At 32.9% G+C, this 20956-nt stretch overlaps 1 protein-coding gene across 2 annotated transcripts in view; it reads left to right on the forward strand.

Moving 5' to 3' along the window:
* Positions 1–12172: 12172 nt before the first annotated feature.
* Positions 12173–20956, forward strand: part of LOC118184684 (synaptotagmin-1-like) — a 201710-nt gene continuing 192926 nt past the window's right edge. For both annotated transcript variants that reach the window (XM_085809483.1, XM_035354393.2), the window contains exon 1: positions 12173–12528. The gene's annotated coding sequence lies outside the window, so the exon portion shown is untranslated. The remainder of the gene's footprint in view (positions 12529–20956) is intronic.

A 20956-nucleotide genomic window follows, 5' to 3' on the forward strand; every position in this document is an offset into this window, starting at 1 on the left:
TGCCATAATACCATAAGCGTTACTACCAGAAAAGTACTTGAGTGCTATTAACCATAGTATTCCTCTTCTGCAAAGCGACTAAGGAAGAATAGTGTCAATATGCCAATTCTTTGTCCACGTAAGGAATTTCTCTTATAATATGCAGTAAAACTGCAGTCACATACATCATAACGCCTCGTATTCGTGGTTAGTTAAAAATGTACGAAACGTCTGAACACTTGAAGTGAATTATCACTATGCCTTGTAAAGTATCACAGAGCCTAGGAAAGGGTGTGAAAAACCCTTTAATGTAAGGCAAAGAAACGTTAACAGAAAGCACCACTTGTGTTACAGAAACCAGCATTTATGGCTTAAATCAAAGATCATGAACTGACTTAACCAAGTAAAAGTGAGTTAGCTTAACGGCTGACAAATAGAGTGAATTGCGAAAAAGAAACTTATTAAAGATTCAACATTTGTAAATAAACCATACAAAATGGTTATAATACCCCTGCAATATTTAATACTTTCAACCTGGGTGAAATAGGTACAAAATCTCGCGCAAAGGAGTTCTGTTGTTTTTTTGCTGCTTTTAATTCTCCTGATCTGAGCCATTTAAGTCCACGAATTTTATCCAAGAAAGAAAGGCTAAGAAAGAAAGGCTGCGCCTGTCGTTGACTTAAGCTTTGTGCATCTTAGAGGGGACAGTGGGTGTTTCTGAAAGAGAATTCCGAGGGGGGACAGATCCAAGAGTCTCTCATCCCTCTTCCCTTACCACCAACCTCTTAAGAAGACTCTCAGCTCGGCAATATTTTAAGTGCCTCCCTGCTGCAAATATACTATGAACTTAATAATATCCATGCCTTATCCGGTGTTCGAACCAGTGCCCAAATATAGCGGTAAGTAGCACCAGCTTACTAACTATCATGAAAACAGGGCAACAAAGAATATATTTTTGAGCTTGATACATATAAACGAAGGACATTGTAAACTTCCCTTTTCGAAGCTGGACATTTTACGCTTAGAGGAACGCTTTCTTCAAAGGAAAGTTTTGATAAGCAATCATTTTTCCCACTGTCTTTTTCTCAGTGCACTGCGTTTCCCTCCCATTCGAAAAATAGAGTTCGAGTTTGTTCATCTTTTAATTAATAAGCTGTCAGGATTTTGCTATTTAATTCACATTAGGTTAGATGAATTAATTATGCCAAAATAGTATACGGCAGGTTCTCCAGTCTTGATAAAATTTACGAAAAAAACAAAACTATATTTTTCTGAGATTGTAGACGAAAATATTAATTGCCAATACTTTTTAGCTATGTGTTACAGGTTACCGAAGCCTTATGTTAGTTAAATCCTTACCATGCAACCATACATAATAAGGCTGTATGATAATGGATTAAATTAATATTTTCTTTTCTCTTTCTTCACTCACTGAAAAGCGTTCTTGACTGTGAACTTAACAGTCTTGTAGGTACAGCCATCGGTGTAGATATATATATAACGACGACACAGTACAATAGTGGCAATACAGTACACTGTCTGAAATGCAAAATAATGGAATATATGTACTATAACGTATGTTAATGATATACATGTGCTATAATAACATAGGTGTTCAGAAAGCATACTTCAATAGGCTTCCGAAGATGAACTTAGGTTCGGTTAGGTTATTTGAATATGTCAAAGCCATGAGGACTATCTGTCTAAGAAGAGGAATGCATTCGTTGAGAACTTTTGGAGGGAAACTGGCTCATATTCACATTTCACATGGGGTAAACCATGAAACCTAACCATGCAACCAGCCTGTTCAGCTGGGATTAAAGCGAAGCCTGGTAAAACTACTAGTATTCAGCGGTCATCCGCTGGCGGGACGAAGATAAACATAGTAAATGAAAGGATAACCGAAATCGTAATGGTCAGAATCACCAAGCCTCTCAGAATTACAAAAGTTGGAATTTCAAACCACGGTATCGGAGGATACCGTAATTTGAAGAGTCTACATATGTTGGGAATGAGCCATGTCCTGTGAAGAGTAAGGTGAATGAAAAATTCGAGCACAAAAAATCTTCACTTTCTTTTGGCGCGAAGGTGCGAGTCCTTTCGCAATGTTTGAAAACTCCCTTTTTTTTTAACCCTTTGACCGCCATTTCAAAATTCATAAAAGCGTAAAACCGTTTGTTTCTGCAAAACTGATCGCAGTGAAAATCCCAATTTTTGCCGAACGATAACAACGTTTCTTGCGAATATTCATGTTTAGGGTTAAATATTTGTATCCCATTAACACATCACCTCAAAATCGTCGCTCTAAAGTAAATATCTTTTATTTCGAAATTAACCGACAATGAATTAATTTCCTAATCCTTCATAATGCTAGGCTCAGTTTACTCTGAGAATGAAGTTGTAAGGATCCTAAGTTTTACTAACGTTTATTTTATTTTAAAACTGTACTATCACTTCTTATTTTCTACTTCCGGCCAGAATTAAATGCTTTAACTTGTTTATGCAAATTGTCTTGCTAACTCCAAGTGCTTAAAATGTGGCTTTTTGCCAAGAGGAAGGAGAGAAGGAGGTTTAGGAAGCAGGCCGCTTGCCACTGTAGTTTTACGAGTTTTCACTCTGTTGCTGGTTGCCTTTAAGGCCAGAGGTTTAGTCCTCTTGATAGTTGCAAACGTATCGTAGTTTTAGCAGCTCGGCGTACTACATACGTACCCTTTTTAAATAAAAGCCAGTCTTAGTGCTAGGCATTTGTATACTAATTCAAAGTTAGTTTTTAGTTAGAGTTTTAGTTAGTAGTTTTTATATTCTTACGTTCAGAGCACAAGTGGTTAGTCTCTGTATTCCGAAGCTCGGAAATACCTGTAAAGTATTGAAAATAAAGGGTTTCGTATACCATTCCTGCTTGTGTTGTCTACTTCACACTTTCTTGAACATAGCTTGAGTAAGCTCCCTGTTCCGATTCAGGACCATTCATATTTCCAACGCAAATCAAGAGAAACACAAGTCCTGACAAAGTAAATGAAACTACAAATAGAGTACCTTTCCTCACACATCCCTCAAAATATTATGATGCAAAAAATTATATTTTGATCTTAACTTTCGTATAAGCGATTTAGGGAAGATAAAGCATAACTTCATTTGTACGTAGGAGATTAAGTAAATGAGCATATAAACACAGCTAACGAGATTTATTTATTCTTTTAAAATAACGGCTTTTATAGCGGTAAGGACTAAAATAGCTGCATTTATTATAGCATTCAAAATTCCGAGTATATTAAGTATGATTTAAAATTTGTTCTATTTTGTTTGTAACATATTTATAGGTAAGTTTCGGGTTGCAGATGTCGTCTTTCATTAAGTAAACTCTTATACTCACTTTAGACTCATAATAATTTTTCGGTTTCAAAATACTATTAAATAAAATAATGAGGCAACTTCACAAGGTTTAGTTATTTCTTATTATCATCTGAGACATTTTAGTTAATTTCCTATTTCGTCTGATGGATGCATGGGGATGGAAAATGAAATAAAAAAGACTTTAAAAAGGAGCGAGTATGACTGATTGACTGCGAGTTTTACTACGATTTAGATATTGTTAAAACAAGCTCTGTGCACTGCTGATGGCAGTGATGCGTTGAAAGAACTCATTTTGTCGCCCTCGATAAAAAAAATTACTCACCCAAGAGTTGAACTTCTTTGAGTAAGTGATTTAAAATCAAGTTAATAGAAACTAAAACGGGTGCAGAAGCTGCCTGGATTATTTCTTAAACTTCAATGATATGGATATTACTATAATTATAATGTAATAATTATTTGAGACTAGTTAGCGTGTACGTAAAATGTGTATTAATGTAGTATTAACTGCTACATTATAACGGTAAATTCAAATTCTGTTTAAAAAAAAGAGAGAGTCAGTATCTAAAAGTTTGACTTAATTGTCTCTGTTTCTAGAGATAGCTTGTTAAGGAACAGTAAAATGCTTGTTTTGTAATTCGCAAAAGAAGACAAATTTATATAGTCTGTTATTTACGAATATGCGTATAAATGCTTATAAGTAGTACTCTTAGAACAATAATTCTACTGGTTATCTTTCATCTCGAGCCGCGCACTGATCGATATAGTGGTAGCCATGCTAGCTGCCGTATTGTTGCGTCCGGGCTCGAATCTCGGAGAAGACTTGGAGGACTTTAAGCGTATAATGCCAGTGAGGCTTGAAACCACTTAAAATAAGCTCGTAAATTAATAAAAAGTTCTCTGAGGGAGTTTTGTGATAGGGAAATAGGTGTGGCAGACCCTCGAATCCCTTCCCAGAGTGTTGTCCATCAAGCTTCTTCAAAGAAACGGATCAAAAGCAAAGGGAGTTTCTACCTTCTCGTGGACTTAAAATCAGTCACCCGCTACGGTGAATCCTGCATAACGTTTTCGGTGATGAGATGGCTAAATGACCAATGGGTATTTGCCCATTTCCGACAAAATCACTAAGTTGCAAGTGGTCAGCTTTTTGCAGTAGCAACATCTTTCATTTCAAATATATAGCACACTTGTAATACAACTCTGTTACTAAACTCAGAAGCGCAACCACAGAAATGATTGCCCCTCATGAACGAGTGGTATGAAAAGAATATTTTTATTTAAACAGCAGTAAACGCAGGATTTATGTTATATTTTTATTATATAAATATATTTTTTCTCTATTCACATAATAAATGGTGATACTGAATTTTACATTTTAAGGTGTAAACAGCAATTTATTTTAGCTGTCATCATTACAGTAGACAGAAAACGATATCAGGCTTTAAAATTCACAAAAATGCAACGTGAGTTAATGTTTTTTAACTAGAAGTAATTTATGCCTCAATAATGGTATTTAATTCCTTTGGAAGCAATAGATGTTTATCCAACATCGCTTCTCTGTCATCTCTCCCTTATAAAAATCAAAAACATATTTGCTGAACATTATTTCTCTTCTCTATCAAATAATCTCTTTGTGGAATCCATCTTAGTTTTATATATCCATTAAATGTGTATTCTGTTTAGCTTTTTGAAGCTTGTTGGTTGCTCCGAAATTTTTTTGAAGCTTGTAGTTGCCTCCCAAACAAAATGAAATTTACAAAAAAGGAATTTAATGTATTTTTTCTTTTGTGTGTGTGTGTATATATAGACACATATTTTATACTCAGTGGTGTTCTACAAGTACCTGTGCTATAATTATATTTGTATGAAATTGATAACAAATGACAGTGTCTCAGGCTGAAGGATTATAAGAACCACTTCAAAAGTGGATTGAGAAAATTGCTTCCATCGAAAGTACCCAAAGTAAGTAACCGATTTAAGAAATCGGAGCATATAATTGGATAATAGCGGATTTAATCTTTTCGTTCTTTAAGCGTAACATGTTTCGGAGATGATGTTTTATGTTTAAAGAAAGGATAAATAGCTAAAATGAATTGACATGTGAAGAAAAAATATACCGCACTTACCAGAATATAAGATATATCCTGCATTATGAAGACTTTTTGGGAAAACAAAAAGGCCTGAAAATAACAAGGCCTTGTATATGACAGATTGATAAGATAAACGTATTCTTACAAGAAAGATAATTTCTTTCAGCCTATTGCCGTATCTATAACTAAAATTAAGTAAATATACTTTCTTTTAAAAATTACGTTAAGGAATATGAAATAAATTATTTTAATATACATGTTTAAATGACAGATGTAATTTCCAGAATGTAATGTTAAGGGCAGAAAACATCACAGTTTTTTTGTTCAGCTCGAATCAGAACTTCAAAATAGTAAGCAATCAAAGCAGACTTTTAAAGGATGCGATATAAAGCAATCAAAGATTAAAATTTCATATTTTATTACATTAGAAAATCACAAATACACATACTGAGTAGCAAGAAAAATATTTTACAGTACTTTTGAATGAAAGAATTATTTATTTCATTCAGCTTATGAAAGCTGATAATTATTGATACTGTAAAAAAAAAAAAAAAAAAAAAAAAAAAAAAAAAAAAAAACTCTTTTCTCCACAGTAAAATCTAATTTATTTTTTCTTCGTATCTGAGCGAAATAAAGCAGCAAAAGTGCAGCCGTTTTCTATATGATAATATAAACATTAAGAAAAGATCAATGCTAAAAATATGTTTCAGCTATTAAATGTTTTAGACGAAATTTGAGTGTGTTAGGATTATAATGAAACAAAATAATTGCAATGACAGATGAATGAGTTGAAAAGGCTAATGAGTAACAAATGAGTAATCGCTGAGTAACAAATATCTAAAAATCACCATAAAGTACCATGCTATTAAACTGTTAATTTATTACTTACTGAGAATTTCATCTATCGCAAACATTAAATAGAAATCTCAACAAAATTAAACGAAGACAAATGAAACAAAGACGGTTAAAAGGTTTCTCTGAGTAACATATTACTGAAGAAATTTAATATTTAAATATCTTAAAGCATATAATTCAATAATAACTAGTTGTAGATGAAAAACGGACAGAACTAATGCAATTCATTTTAGATAAAACCCCTTAAAACAGTCGATTTTTGTCATTTATACCGTCCTTCGGAAATTTTATACCGCGACTTTGAAACTGGTGAATAAAATTTTCAAATACAACTAGTTGCAAGAATTAAACAGGAAGCAACAGAAATTTAAAATCACACAAAATCAAATTCTGAAGCAAATTTTATGAATGAACATGAACAACGTTATAATGATAAAAATGTTATTAGGTTTAAAATTTCATAACATTGTACAATGTATTTCTCTCTCCTTCTTAGCATGCCTTCAAGGCGTAGTGGTCAGCACACTCGACGCGAATTGTAGAAGTCCGTGGTTCGAGTTCCGGCTAGGGCACCGCTCTTTTTTCATCTCTCCTGTTTAAAAAAAAAAGGGGGGGTAGTGAATGATGATTTTTGACCACCAGGATTCGGCGATTGGATCCCCTAAAATCCCGGTCCCCTTTAAAAGGGGAAGTGTATAACTTATTTCTCCCGCCGTCTTAGCATGTCTTCGTGGTGTAGTGGTCAGCACGCTCGACGCGATTTCGAGAGGTCCGTGGTTCGAGTCATGGCGAAGGCATTGCTCATTTTTCATCTCCCCTGCTTGAAAAATATCTAATGTCTCTACAAGTGTACTTACATTCGTAGTTGACATTTTTTTAAATAAAATATGATATTTCACATTTAATCTCATATATACTGAAATAAAATAGTATTACTAAAAAAAGTTGATTTTACATCCAATTCTTCGTCAGCTGGCAAAAAGTATTTAAGTGCGTTTTAAAAAATTGACACTACAGAAGGTTGAGTTATATTTATGTAGACAACAAAATTCGCTTGAAAATTTGCTTTGCAACTAGTATACATAGAAGCAAATTAAGAAAACCCCAAAAGAAAAAAAGGCAAATATTTTGTTCATTTTCTGAAATAATGAAACAAAAAAAAAAATGTTATAAATTTAGCATTTTGCATTTATTCGGGTAGTATTAAATTCCAGTATTTGTTTTAATTCAACGATTTGTGTATGGCAATTTTAAGCACATATATCAAACTTCCATTGAAGCATAAAACTAATATGACATTGAAATATATAGTGTCTAATTTGTACCCAAAAGTCTAAACAGATAGATAAAGAGTTAAAAGTGCATGGGCAACCAGAGACTTCCCAATAGAATTAAACAAGTATTGCCCCACTACACGAACCTGCTGGAGTTTGAAAAATTCAATTTGATTGTACGCTTTTTCTCCTAAGAACACTGGAGTTATGCGTCGGAGTTTGTTACATTTAAGTATAAGAGGATAATAACATAAGTTGGGCAAAATTACATAAATAACACAAACTGATGAGTATACGCATTACGATATTGGAATACGTAAATAATAATAGATATCTTGGAAATCGTTTCACTGGAACTTTTGCATTTTTATGCGAGTAGATAAAGGCAACTATATGTGATTTGATTTTGCTAAAATGTTGGAATGTCTGATTCTTGTTATGTGCAAATATGTTTTACAGGAAAGACTGTACTGAACTCAGATCTTTCAATCCAAAGTTCATAAATAAAGTTCACGGGCTGAGCTCATTACATTTAGTATTTTGAAGCATTATGGAAATTGTTGATGCTGCTTGGAATCAATTATTCGGGAGTGGCCTAGTCATTGCTCTTATTAGTATAATCGTATCCCACCGCTATATGTATGTACTTGTTCTGGTGCACCAGTATTTTGGTACTTCGCATTATTTAAAGTGCTTATTTATAAATTGCATTATATATTGTACAGTATTTTGCCATGCATCCATTTTGAAATGAGTACAAGAGTGTAATTGCAACAGTGTAGTATTTCGAGAACTCACAAAAAAAGCAGCTCTGTTTTTAAACCAAAAGAACAGCACATGCACTTCCATATTCAACTTAATAGTATTACATTAAAAACAAAGAATTTCTAAAGAATTGTTTGCTGTACCCGCATGGCTGACTTCACTCCTTATATTGTGCTTTCGTTGTCCTTTGCTATAAAGACAGCTCCCTTCTTCTGGACTGCAGAAATCAACAAACAAAATTAGAATACTGCAGGGTTTAAACAAAATTAGAATACTGCAGGGTTTTAGTGGGTGGCATTAATGCTACTGTTGTTTGTTGGAGTTACTGCGTGCAGGAGATGAAGCTCAGTAGGTTTGAAGATTTTATTCATTGCCATCTTGTATAGAGGGCCATAAATATCTTTGTTATTGTTACAGTATGTATGCCCGGCTTTAAATTCCGTTTTTATAGTTTACCATTTATAACTAGCCTTTTGTTTTCTGAATGTTTGGTGAATCGTATTCCTTTTACCTTCTGATTCAGTGGAATTAAGTTTCTGCGCAAGGCTCTTCTTTAGTGTTTTCCCCTCCCTAGATCTTTTGTCCACCATTTTTTACTGCTCAGTACTGTTAGTGTTCTCTTCTTGAATGTTTGGTCACAAATGATTTGTATTCTTTCTGTTACTTCTTCTGTTTTGTTGTTCTGGTCCTGCAATGCTTGACTGAGTGTATCATGACTTCTGCATATTGGTTTAGAAATGTTGTACAAACATTTTCTAGCTTCCCTTTGTTCATTTTGAATCTGGCGGCGATTATGGTGCTTGCTGCCGGTTCGTTGATGTCGAAGGTAAAATATTTATGAACAGATTCGGCGTGATCATCTCCAACTTATCTTTTTTTGATTTTATTTGCTAGATGTGGTGAAATGACGAGGAGATCTGTCCAGCCTTGGTTTCGCATATTGTAGAATGTTGAAAGGTCGGTTGGTTTATTATGAAAGATTCGATTATTGGAGTTGATAACTTCGTCCAGTTGCAAAACTCTTGGTTTTCTTTGTGAATAACCCCAATGCGTACTGCGACAACTGAAATCTCCACTGATGATTAGCGAGTAACTGAAGCTCTGAATTCGATGGTAGAGTAAATCAAGAGTCGGGGTGGGGTCTTCCGATGGTGAGATGTAAATACTGGTGGTTATTAATTGTAAGGTTTCGGTTTTTATAGAAAGGGTGACAATATCTCGTGTAGTTGTAATAATAGTTAGTTTCCATTTGCTGTTTGTGCAAATTATGGCAGCTCAGGGTGGAAGGTCTTCCGGTGGGTTGAATTGCTAGTACGCTTTCTACGCATTTGGGGCTCTGTATGTGTCAAGAAAAGCAGTATGGCTTTGTATACAGACGAAGTCTGCTGTATTGTTCATTAGGTGTTACGGTTATTTGATAAATAAATGCAATTGAAACATAATTTAATTTTATCAAAAATTCAGTTGTAATACTAGTAAATAAGAATTAATATTTAGAATTTTAGTTAAGAGAATGAAACCAGTGTATTCAAGTTGCTCTGTGACTTAAAGAATAAGAAGCAAAGGTAGAGAAAGAGACGATTAGATTAAATTACCAGACTCTCGAACAATCGTTTGAAATCAGATTGTTCTCGGTATGTAGAAGTTTAATGAACTCTGAAGTTAAGAAAGGATTTAGAAGTCATATTCTAAATTAATTTTCATAATTATATAATATTCATAATTAGAAGTCATAGACTTAGATTAGAAGTCTGACTCTCATGTTTTGCGAACCGGGGCTCTTACTTGAAAGCCATCCGGCTCGGCAGTTTCGTCAGATATCCTCAACTTGAAAATGAGGCTCAAACTCTGACCCTGACAACGTGGTCTGTGGAAGTTAAGTCTTTAGCATACTAGGTAGACCCGCAAAGGGTAAACGCTCTCTACTTCTCCAAGGTTTTTTTTTATTTGGTCGAGGGTTATTGTTACAAAATGAGCTTCCAAGTATGCTTAAAATGGAGAATCCCTTGTTCCACAAATACACTGCTCTCACGGAGTAAGTCACCCTAGCTATTTCAGATATTTTTTTGCTTAAGAACGGATTCATATTTTTATGCCTAAGAATAAAACTCGCCCTACGCAATTGACAGAATATCTTTTTAATGTAAGTGCTTTGTAGTTTGACAGGGAGCTCCTTTCCTATCTTACATAATTTATGGGAATTCGTCTAGGACTGCTTTAAGATTTTCTGTTAGCTTAAAGTTATTTACATTTTACCTAGCAGAAGCAGCTTTTATGTGCACTGTGTGTCCTAGTTTGCAATCAAAATCAAAGTTTCTTACTAAATGATTGAACTGAATTTATTTATCAACAAAAGGCGATGAAATAATTTAATATTATTTTAAATAAAACGTTCTTGTTTTATACTTAACAAGCTGCATCTAATTAAATCCTTAATATATTCCCTAACTTAAATTATGTCACAGTTTTTAAAAATAACTTTGTGTGCGTGTGCATGGAGTACAAACGAACCAAATTTTTCTTTTTCTTTTTATACGTACTAAACTGGTAGGTATGAAGAAATAACATAATATAGTATTTATTCACATAAAAGTTGAAATCATACGTAATTTAAATCTCCAGACTTAAATTTCTGCAACATGATTTTCATAAATTGTGCGCTGGTTTTTTTTTTTTTTTTTGTTTTGTTTTTCTTTCGGTTATGCTTTCATGTAGAAACAATAAAATACCTCTAGACTGACTTGTGGGCCAACAATTAAACTCCAATGAAGGCAAACCTGTTTCTGATAATTCAACACATGATTCAGCGTGATGAATGCGGATACATATTTTTTGGAAGCGTTATAACATTACTAAACCAATGTTCATTTTTTAGATTTAGTTATCATTCATTATTGAATTAAATATACTATAGAATTGAAAATAAAACCTGTAGTTTGTTAATTAAAGGCATATCCCATAAGAAATGGTTTTTTTATTCTGTATTTGTGGCCGTTTTACAAATTTAGGCGAATACGTTTTTCACACAGCCAGTCTTGGTTTTATAACACTAGAACTGAAATTTTCTACAAAGATTTATGATCCGGCTAATAACTCGAATTCAGGAGCTCTTTTCGGAGACAAAACGACACCAGCTTATCGAGACCTTAATTAGCTACACTAGAATTCATGAAAGGGTGAGGTCCTCCGTGGGCTTTTCAATTAACGGAACATACTCTCGCTCCAAACGTAATAATGTCGTAATACTGTCAAATGCTAGCTCAAGAAAAAATACACTCGAATACCATAGTTAAGTAGAAATTATATAGAACTGTTTAACGGATGTACTGTTACCAAAAATCACTGCCTCCGGATATCTCAGCTGGTAATAACAGCCTGCGGATGATTGAAAGGGTTCGAATCCCAGCCAGTTTTAGTTATTACAACCGCACCGAAAGCATCTTTTTTTTTTCATTTAATATTTTGGCCGGCAAAATTTTAGATTGTATCGTTCCGTTTTCAGGTTTACATCATTGCAAAGTTTTTAAAGAAGAAAAGTGATTTTGTATATTCACTTTTTTTCCCTGTCATTTAATAGTTAAATTAAATAATGACCAAAATCTGTTACTATTATTACCACTCAAACTATTTTTTCGCGTTAGAACTGTTAATTTTATTGCCCGTAACCCGTAAAATAGCCCAACGTCGACTACTTGCTCTTAGATACGAGATAAATATGAGGGCAAAAAATAAGCCGGATAAACCACAAATTCGGAAACAACCTGTTGCTGTGATAATGCGGTTTACCGGAACACAACCTGGGCGGCGCCACGGTCGTTTACGGTGTGCGCAGCAGTCTTTACATATCCCGCTTTGCTCTTCCGCCCACAGCGAAAAGAGCCAGCCATCTGCGAGCAGAGGCTCAGAACGTCTGGTAATCAGGAGTGCTGCGCAACTCTTCTGGTCATCTTTTCTTAAACTAAAAAATAACAATGGCATAAAAGAGCCTGTCGATAGAGAAGCAGCTCTTAGTAGAAACGGACAGCGAACTCTGACGACTTACTCCGTAAATTCTGAGCTCTATAAATCTTAAAACTCTTGTACAGTACTTCTGCTCATGTTGTCACCGTGATCAGTCTTCCGGTGAAAATGAGGTGAAGTGTTGTCCGGCGCTTTTCTTGACCTCAACCGAATGATGCTCTGGTCTTCTTTGAAAATTCTTAACATCGGTTGAAGTAAGTAATTTTTGACTTTGTTACATCATAAATAATAGTTTCATTATTACAGTTATAACTTCTCTTTCTCAAGTCTTTTAGCAATGAAGGGAAAATGTGCTAGAATCACAGCGATTCATATACAAATAAGAAAAAGAGAGATAAAAAATGGTTACATTTATTAACAACTACAAAGATATAACAAAATAGTTATCGCTAACTACAAAGATATAACAAAATAAAAACAAATTTGTTCTAGAATTTTTTTTTTATCGCTTGATCATGTAAGAATTAATTGACTAATCTAGTGAAAGTACTAAACTTTACCGCAATTTAAACCTTAACATGTTTAGTGTGCATTTCGAAATTTCATGTAAACTACTGAAACCCGAAAAAATAATTGTATATTTAAAATTATTGCTGTTACTAAGTACTGTTCCTAACTTATTATAGAAATGTATGACTGCTTGTAAGAAACACATGAAACACAAATTTCTGCTAAAAGGCACTTTCAATTATTGCACTATCTCAGAGGTCATGTGTTCTTTTTAAAGAAGATTAAAATGAAAATTAACACAATTGATAATCACACACTTGAATTTTAATTAATTTTACACATATTGTTGAAACGTATTTATGTATTAATACTTGTAATTAGTGTATGAGATTATGCGATTTTTAATGTGATTTTATCAGACGTTTTTATTAGGATAGCATGTTATGCTCTATATCTTTATTTCAAGTTATTTTCATGTATGATAAAAAAAGCAAACTTTGAATTTATAATATAAACTACAAGGTAATTGCATTCTATATTTAAATGATCAAGCGGGATATAACATACGAATATGCAAACTGAAAACATAGTTACTGCGAAGAAACCTCAACTATGTTTAAGTATTTATGCTTCTTAAATGATAAAGGAAAGTTCTAAAGCTTCATTTAGATAAAACCATTTATCTGTATTAATGGAAAGAAATGTTAATTTGTTTCACCATAATCGTAAAATTATTAAATAAATGCAACTATTTATTTCAAGACAAGGCAAAAGTCCTCGAGTTAAGTTATCAAAATTCACAAGTTATAGGTCTTTAGCTGTACTTGGGATTATTGTTTGTATCCAAGCATTATTAAAATATGTATTCTGTGTGCATAAAAACTCTCAAATATCGAAACGGATCTCTTTCTATCAAATATATTGCATGCATTTATACGAAATTTACAAAGACTATATCGCATAACTTTCAGTGTACTTATTTCAGGTAGAAATGAGTAGCACACAAACATTCCTCATTGGTCATACAAGTATAGTCCCACAGCACTAACTGCGCAGTTTCGATAAAGTTTCGAGGGAGAACACTCCAGCGAGCCCTCTTTCCCTACCACCAATCTCTTGAGAGGAATTTGGGCTCTCGGTGTATTTTGAGTGTCCCTTTCTCTCACAGACACTATACGCTTACAACCCATCTATGCCTTCTCCAAGATATGAACCCGGGCCCACCGGTTTGGCAATCAGCGTAGCTAACCACTATACCGGCTTGCGAACCAGTGTACATACAAATAATAGGAGTCCTTCAAACCATAATCGTAAATTAAAAAAATGGCGTAGTTAAACCTTAATTGAATTCAAAATTGTCACTGCGGGCCATGATCAAACTACAAGTTTCTGTCTACATATTCAGGAAGCAACGAGAATATTTGGAGTTTTTGTTTATAAATAAAATATCTTTTGTTTATAAATAAAATACCTTAATTCAATTTCAAAATTGGTAGTATATAGTCTCACTGCACTAATTGTGCAGTTCCGCCAAAGTTTTGAGGGAAAACACACATGAAAACACAGTATTTAGAAAACATATTTAAATATATTTATGTTATTGTTGAATACAATCGCTTTTTTAAATTATTTTGTTTCTCGTTGCATGCCTGTCCAAAGATCTTGTGGGTTGGGAAGAGGAGTATGAAACTCATACTCTTAGCTACTATTCCATACATACTTTCGGTCAAAACTAAATGGTGAATTTCTTCGATTCGTAAGTAAAAGCTGGACACAGCTATTAAATGATAGTGTGTTAGTGTCTGAGTTACTATTGTTTCCGTAGTAAAAAGTAGTAGTTTCCGTAGTAAAAAGTAGTAGTTTCCGTAGTAAAAAGCCGTAGTCTACTATTATTAATAAATGACCCTTCATTTCATTTATACAAGTCTGCAGTGAAGGATGGGAACAACTGAATTAGAATGAAAAATTCCTACTGAACACGTCACATTGGTTTGTACAATTCTACTCAGGGGAAACTTTCAGAATTTTTACCAAATAAATGTTTCCTATTTCTTTGTACAACTTTGCACGGAAAAACGTTCAACTGTTCTACCAAATAACTACAGTTATAGAGTCTCTAACTGACAAATAATTCAAAACTTTTTTCTGGAATTCCAGAAGTTTAATTACTCATTTCCTTTAAACACAGCAAAATGGCTTTAGTAAAGATGAATATTTTGATAATTTTAGATACGTAATAATTTTTTATGAGTTGGATTTACTATGATTCTTATTTTTGTACTGATTTCTTTTAACTTTTCATATTTTAATTTCTAGATTATATATGCTGCTAGTGAGTTTATGAAATGTTTTATGTTAATTAACCAATTAGTATGATTTAAACCTTCACTACAAACTTCTCCTTTCAGGTAGTCCTCATCAGAAAGCAAATTAGTTGTTTATGTTTTGAAGCTGACGGTTTCAGTTTTTAGATAAGAGCTTTTGGCGACTTTGTCTTTTTGTTACTTATTAACGCCAGCTCTGCGTAAGGCTAAGGCTATTTATTTAAGGCTTGAGCATCTCGCTAGTCGTCAATTAAAAATACGCGCCACTAATTATTTTGAGCAATTAGTTTTATGTGTAGTCTGAGACTCCGTTACCTACATTTGAAGTTTAACTTTCTGTTAATTTAAATACCCGCAGGTAGCGATGGTTCGTCTGTCGCACACGCTCTGCCTTTCTCTTCATTTAAGACTTAAATAAAAAGTCTATTTTAACTTTGTTTAGACTTTTAGATTTTTTTTTCTACACTAAGCGATAACTCGCTTCCAGTCTCGTAGGTTTTGCACTTTGACATACCTGAACCCTACAAGCTAGCAAACTGCTCATTTTTATTAGCAGCCTCTACTAAACTGAGCTGAGAAAGAGAGTTGAAATGATTGCGAATCAGTCCGCTTAGCGTGAAATCGGACTAACGAGATTCTAGAGAGTACCGAGATGCGTGCAGAGAAGCTTAACTAACCAGACGGAAATTTTAGGTAGCTAGTAGGAAATGAAGGAATTTAGCTATAAACAGCATTAATGGCATCTAAACGATAAATTTAAGTTTTGATAAAATTACAAGAAACTTGATTTCGAAGATGTTTTGTTAAATGTATAACATAGCGTATTCATATAAATTTAAGAAAAGCAATATATAAGATTTATATGAGTCAGAAATAAGCAATAATTTGGTGACTTGAGAGCCGAAATATTCACGGTATTATCTGTTTCTGTGGAGTTTTCTAAAACACTGAAAAGGAAATGGAAAAAAAATAAACTAAAGATGAAATGAAAAAAGAAAGGAAAACTGGAACGTAAAATTGAACAGGATATTGATAAATATTGCAAGATGTTTTCACTGGTTGGAGATTTTTTACCTCGGTGTTTTAGATTAGGAAAGATAGTTAATGGGTATGATCCACGATTTGATTTTTCTTTGTAAGAAACTTTTTGACTTCTTATATTCCTCAGTTTATGGAAGTTAATTAGAAAATGTATTTAGAACGCGGAGAATAAACAGCTGCTGCAGGAAAATACTTAACATTATTTTAGTTTTACAATAAGATTATATTTGTATATAAATATTTTAGAAGTGAAGAAGAAATTTAACAAATGCTACATTATCTCTTTAATTAAGGTATTATAAGGTATTTTCTCCCTCTTTTCTGCATGCCTTCGTGGTGTAATGGTAGCACTAAAATCGTGTAAAGGTAGAACTAAAAAAAAAAAGTGGTGGTTCATGATTCTTCATAGCCAGGATTTGGCGATTGGGTTCTCTAATTCCCACTTGCCCTTTAAAAGGGGTTTCTCCCTCCTTTTCTGCGTGCCTTCGTGGTGTAGCGGTAACACACTCAGGGCGTATTCGAAAGGTCCAGGTTCGAGTCCCGCCGAGCGCATTGCTCATTTTGCACATCTCCATCATCAAAATAACCTAAAGACTCTACAGGTGTTATATGTAGAAATTAGTTGAGTAGAAATGTTTACCACTTTTTATTGCTCAACAACAAAAATTCACATTCTCCATATAAAAAAATTTTTAGAAACCAGATTAAAAATGAAACTGAAAATGCAAAGTTCAGAAGAAACCATTTGAAATTTTTAACATAGGCAAACGCAATTCTCGAAATGACCAAAATAGATCGGAAATGTTTAAAAAAAGACATTTTTAACACAATAATCGTGAGTATGAAATTGTCTTTTAAACTGTTGCTTTCTTAACACTTCTCCGGTTTTCCAGACTGTTACCGGACTCTTTTAGTAACTTAACACTGTTACTAGACATTTATAAATCAAGACAAGAAATATTTCTTTTCCTTCTTTTATTTTGTATTGACCGTCTTGAGCAAATTGTCTTAAACTGTCAAATGCATTTGCGGAATGAAACATCTTTAAGCTTATTTAAGATGTTGGTATAAATATCTTGTTGAGTATTCCACGATTCAGATATTCGTTTCAGTAAATATTATTTGTTTTTACGATTCAATTGGTAAAGATTTAATATCCGTATATGCGGAGTATACTGGAATAGTTTAATTTATATTCACGATTTGAAACTAGATATCTAAAAATATGAAGACTGCTTTTTTTAAAAACGTTAAATTCAAACTACTTGTGTCTTATAATTTCGCGAGGAATTTAGCATTTTTATCTCAGTTTTAGCTTAAATGGTGACAGGTTCACAAATATAATATAATTAAACTTACATTCCAACTAAAATACGTTTACATTACAATGTGAATTTCCAGCGTTCTTAATGTCAAAGAATATTTATATTTATGACTTTGAGCACAGACACCCAAGAGCTAAAGACGTGATTTTTTATCGTTTAACTTGATATTCTTATGGTATTTAATTGGTAAAAGAAATTAATCTTTTCATGGGGATTTACAATCCTGTCCATTTAAATTTGATGTGAGAATATACGTCTACGAATATCATTTCTAATTAAACACATAATAACAGCTTACTACGTCTAGTAAATATATAAATAAAAGTTATACTTTCTAATTAAATACATATTTGGGAAGTGATAGGAATATCGAAAATGCAATCTCAAGTGCAATATACTTGTATTTATTTATTTCTTGTTAGTATTATTTCTTGAGTATAATTTCCTTCTTTAAATTAAATTTCTGCAAACCTTTCGACAACAACGTCCCTAGTACCAAAATATTTAGAGACATTAGGTATTTTTTGGATGCAGGAAATATGAAAAATCGGGAATCGAACCGCGGACCTCTGGAATACCGACCCAGCGTGCAGAACCACTACACCACGAAAGCACGCTAGGAAAGTGGGAGAAAAACATTATAAGTACGCTTACGATTTAATGATGCTCTTTATTTTAATTGCATAAAAATGCAACATTTTAAAGCGATTAAAACAATCTGACACTCATTATTCATAAACTGAGAATTACCCGAAAGATACTTTGAATAATAGCATCTGATACGTACATAATGTTTTAACAACTATATCTACGATCTACATGAAAGGATTTAATTTTTGTATGAGAACTGTGTATGCTTTGATTTCAATCCGATATATCAATTTCAAAATGCATAGATGAATTCTTAGATCGTCCTAAGGAAACCAGATATATGACAATGCCACTATATCAGTTTTTCTCTTTTTGTTTCAAATAGGACAAGCCATAAAAGTTCATTTAACTTTTCTTTCAAATTGTATGATAGAAATTCACAATAAGAATCTGACAAAAGTCTAAATAATTACTTCTCAGAGCAAGATCTAGACTTTAGCGCAGGTCTCAATTAATCTTTGTATAAAACATAAATATAATATTATAACATTTTCTTAAAATAATGTAGCTACATGTTATGTCATAAAACAAAAAAAAAACTGTTCTTGAATTTCTCAGTTACTATATCGTTGAGTGTAAGACAACAAGAAATTACATTAGCCCCAATCTTAGTTAGCCTATAACCTATCTTTCATTCTGATTAACGGTAGTTTAATATTATCTATCCTGTAATTGTCTTTTGTTTCACATATTCCTAAACAGCGAGTGGTAGATTAGTGAGTGCAGAAATAAAGGAACAGTTAACGTATAATGTAAATAAAACGATACTAAAAATATCTTTTAAATTCTTCCATCTACGGACATTTAAAGAGCATCCAGTTTCTATTTAAGTACAGTATGATACATTATTAGACGTACTTAAATATTCTATTGCTGCATTGGTTTTATTTTTTAAGATTATTTAAACGTGAGCCGAATCAAGTCAGAAGTTTTTCTTTAAAAGGATTTAGTTTAAAGTCAGTATTAAAGGGTTGCATTTTTATGAAGCAGTAAAAATATTTAACAATAAAAAACATTTTTTAAACCGAAAAATTATTTTACGTGATTTTCATTATTATGCTTTAATGTAATGATTCTCTAAATCCGAGGTATATGATAGTATACAAACTTTTTTAAGTGAGATTTCAGCTCTGAATTCCAATCATCGAATAATTAGTGGCCATTTCAATTCTACCTTACGACATTCACTAACAAAAAATGAACGTTTAACCAACAAGCATTTAAGCAAAATACTCTCTACCTTATGCTCACTATTTGTCATATATAGATGTCTGTAAATGAAATCAAAATTTGTATCAGACCTACATCGCTGATAAAAATAGTTCTTGATTTTACATAACATGAGTTTCGATTGAAATATATAATTTCAATTATGTATATTAGAATGTATTAAATGCAAGCTATAGGCAGACTATAAAAAGAAGCCACATGCATTCCTGTCATATAATTCACATTCTGAAACCTTTCCATGATATGTCACTGTGCTTTTAATTTAAATCATTTCAGAGCAGGATGTTAAATGCTTTCGATATTATCGACGGAGACAAATATTTGGTTTCCGGCTTCAAGCATGTAATTAAATATCGTCGATAAACGGGCAGTAAGGCTTCTCTATTGCACGAACGACGAATGAGAAGACAGAAGTTTTAATGGTTATGGGTCTTTAATCAATCTAACTCAAATTTTCCTTGTTTAAAAAAAAAGATAAAAAAATTATAATTCCAGCTGGATTTATTACGATTTTCGCTCCATCTGGAAAATGGGATTGAATGAAAAAGTCATAAACATGAACCTCATTGCTGGTAAAAAAGCATTGTGGGTGCGTTGTGCCTGGGGTTATCGGATTCATTTTTTGAAGTTTGTATCAGTAACGATGAGCTAAAAGCAACAACTTACAAAACTTTATAAGTCTTGAGAAGCGACATTTTGTGTTAAAAGTAAATTTCTTTCAAATTTTGCTTTACATTTTTAATCTTTTTTCTTTTCAGCATATTCTAATACGTTGCACAGAGGCTAGAGTGGAATAAAAAACTATTTAATCATTCTTGACTCGAATAAATATTGAAAGAAAACCTTGGTTTCTTTCTTTAATATATATGTTTCTAAGAGTTCTGAAATTTTACATATCAGCTTGATTGCAAATTTTTGACCGAAAATACTAAGTGCAACATTCGGTTTTGCCCTAAATTGAAAATGCTCATACTTAGATGCCTTATTTTATTTAGAGGGACTCGACTGACTATTTAGAGGGATTACTATAGTTAAGCAGCTATGACAGGCAAAATGCAGGTATAACGTAATATAAAATGATGACAAAAGTGGTGAAAAAAATCAGTCTAGCAAATCTTCTGCGAAATGATTGCCTGTCATATTTATAAAAGTTAGAGTAAAAAAGAGCTTGTTGTTATGGCTTCACAATACAAGCTGCTAACAAGGCAGTTACCGCAAGTTACTGCAGACAGCAAAGAAAGTAAGTGTGTAATGTTACCGCAGAAATCAAAGGAGGAAATGCACAATATGGCTTGCTGTTTTAAAGCTGAAATTTTACCCATAAGGGTTGACTGCATCACAAATTATGTCAATTTAACCAGCTCTAGAATGCTTTATACCCTAATTATGCTTGCACTTCAAAGATCTTTTTATCTAATATACATCTAAAACATTTTCCTGTTATTTGGTCTTGAAATTAATATCACAACTGCTTTATTCGGCTTAAACTGTACCGATGATACCGTATAAAAGTTTGTAAGAAAGGCGAAATGGCACTAGATAGCTAAAGTTTCAATGAATTAATAGAAATATACAGCTTTTAGGAACTCCCTGATGTGTCA

The sequence above is a fragment of the Stegodyphus dumicola genome, chromosome X2 (assembly GCF_044657685.1).
Source record: "Stegodyphus dumicola isolate Sdum_Otavi_A_Nest chromosome X2, ASM4465768v1".
Taxonomy (NCBI): domain Eukaryota; kingdom Metazoa; phylum Arthropoda; class Arachnida; order Araneae; family Eresidae; genus Stegodyphus; species Stegodyphus dumicola.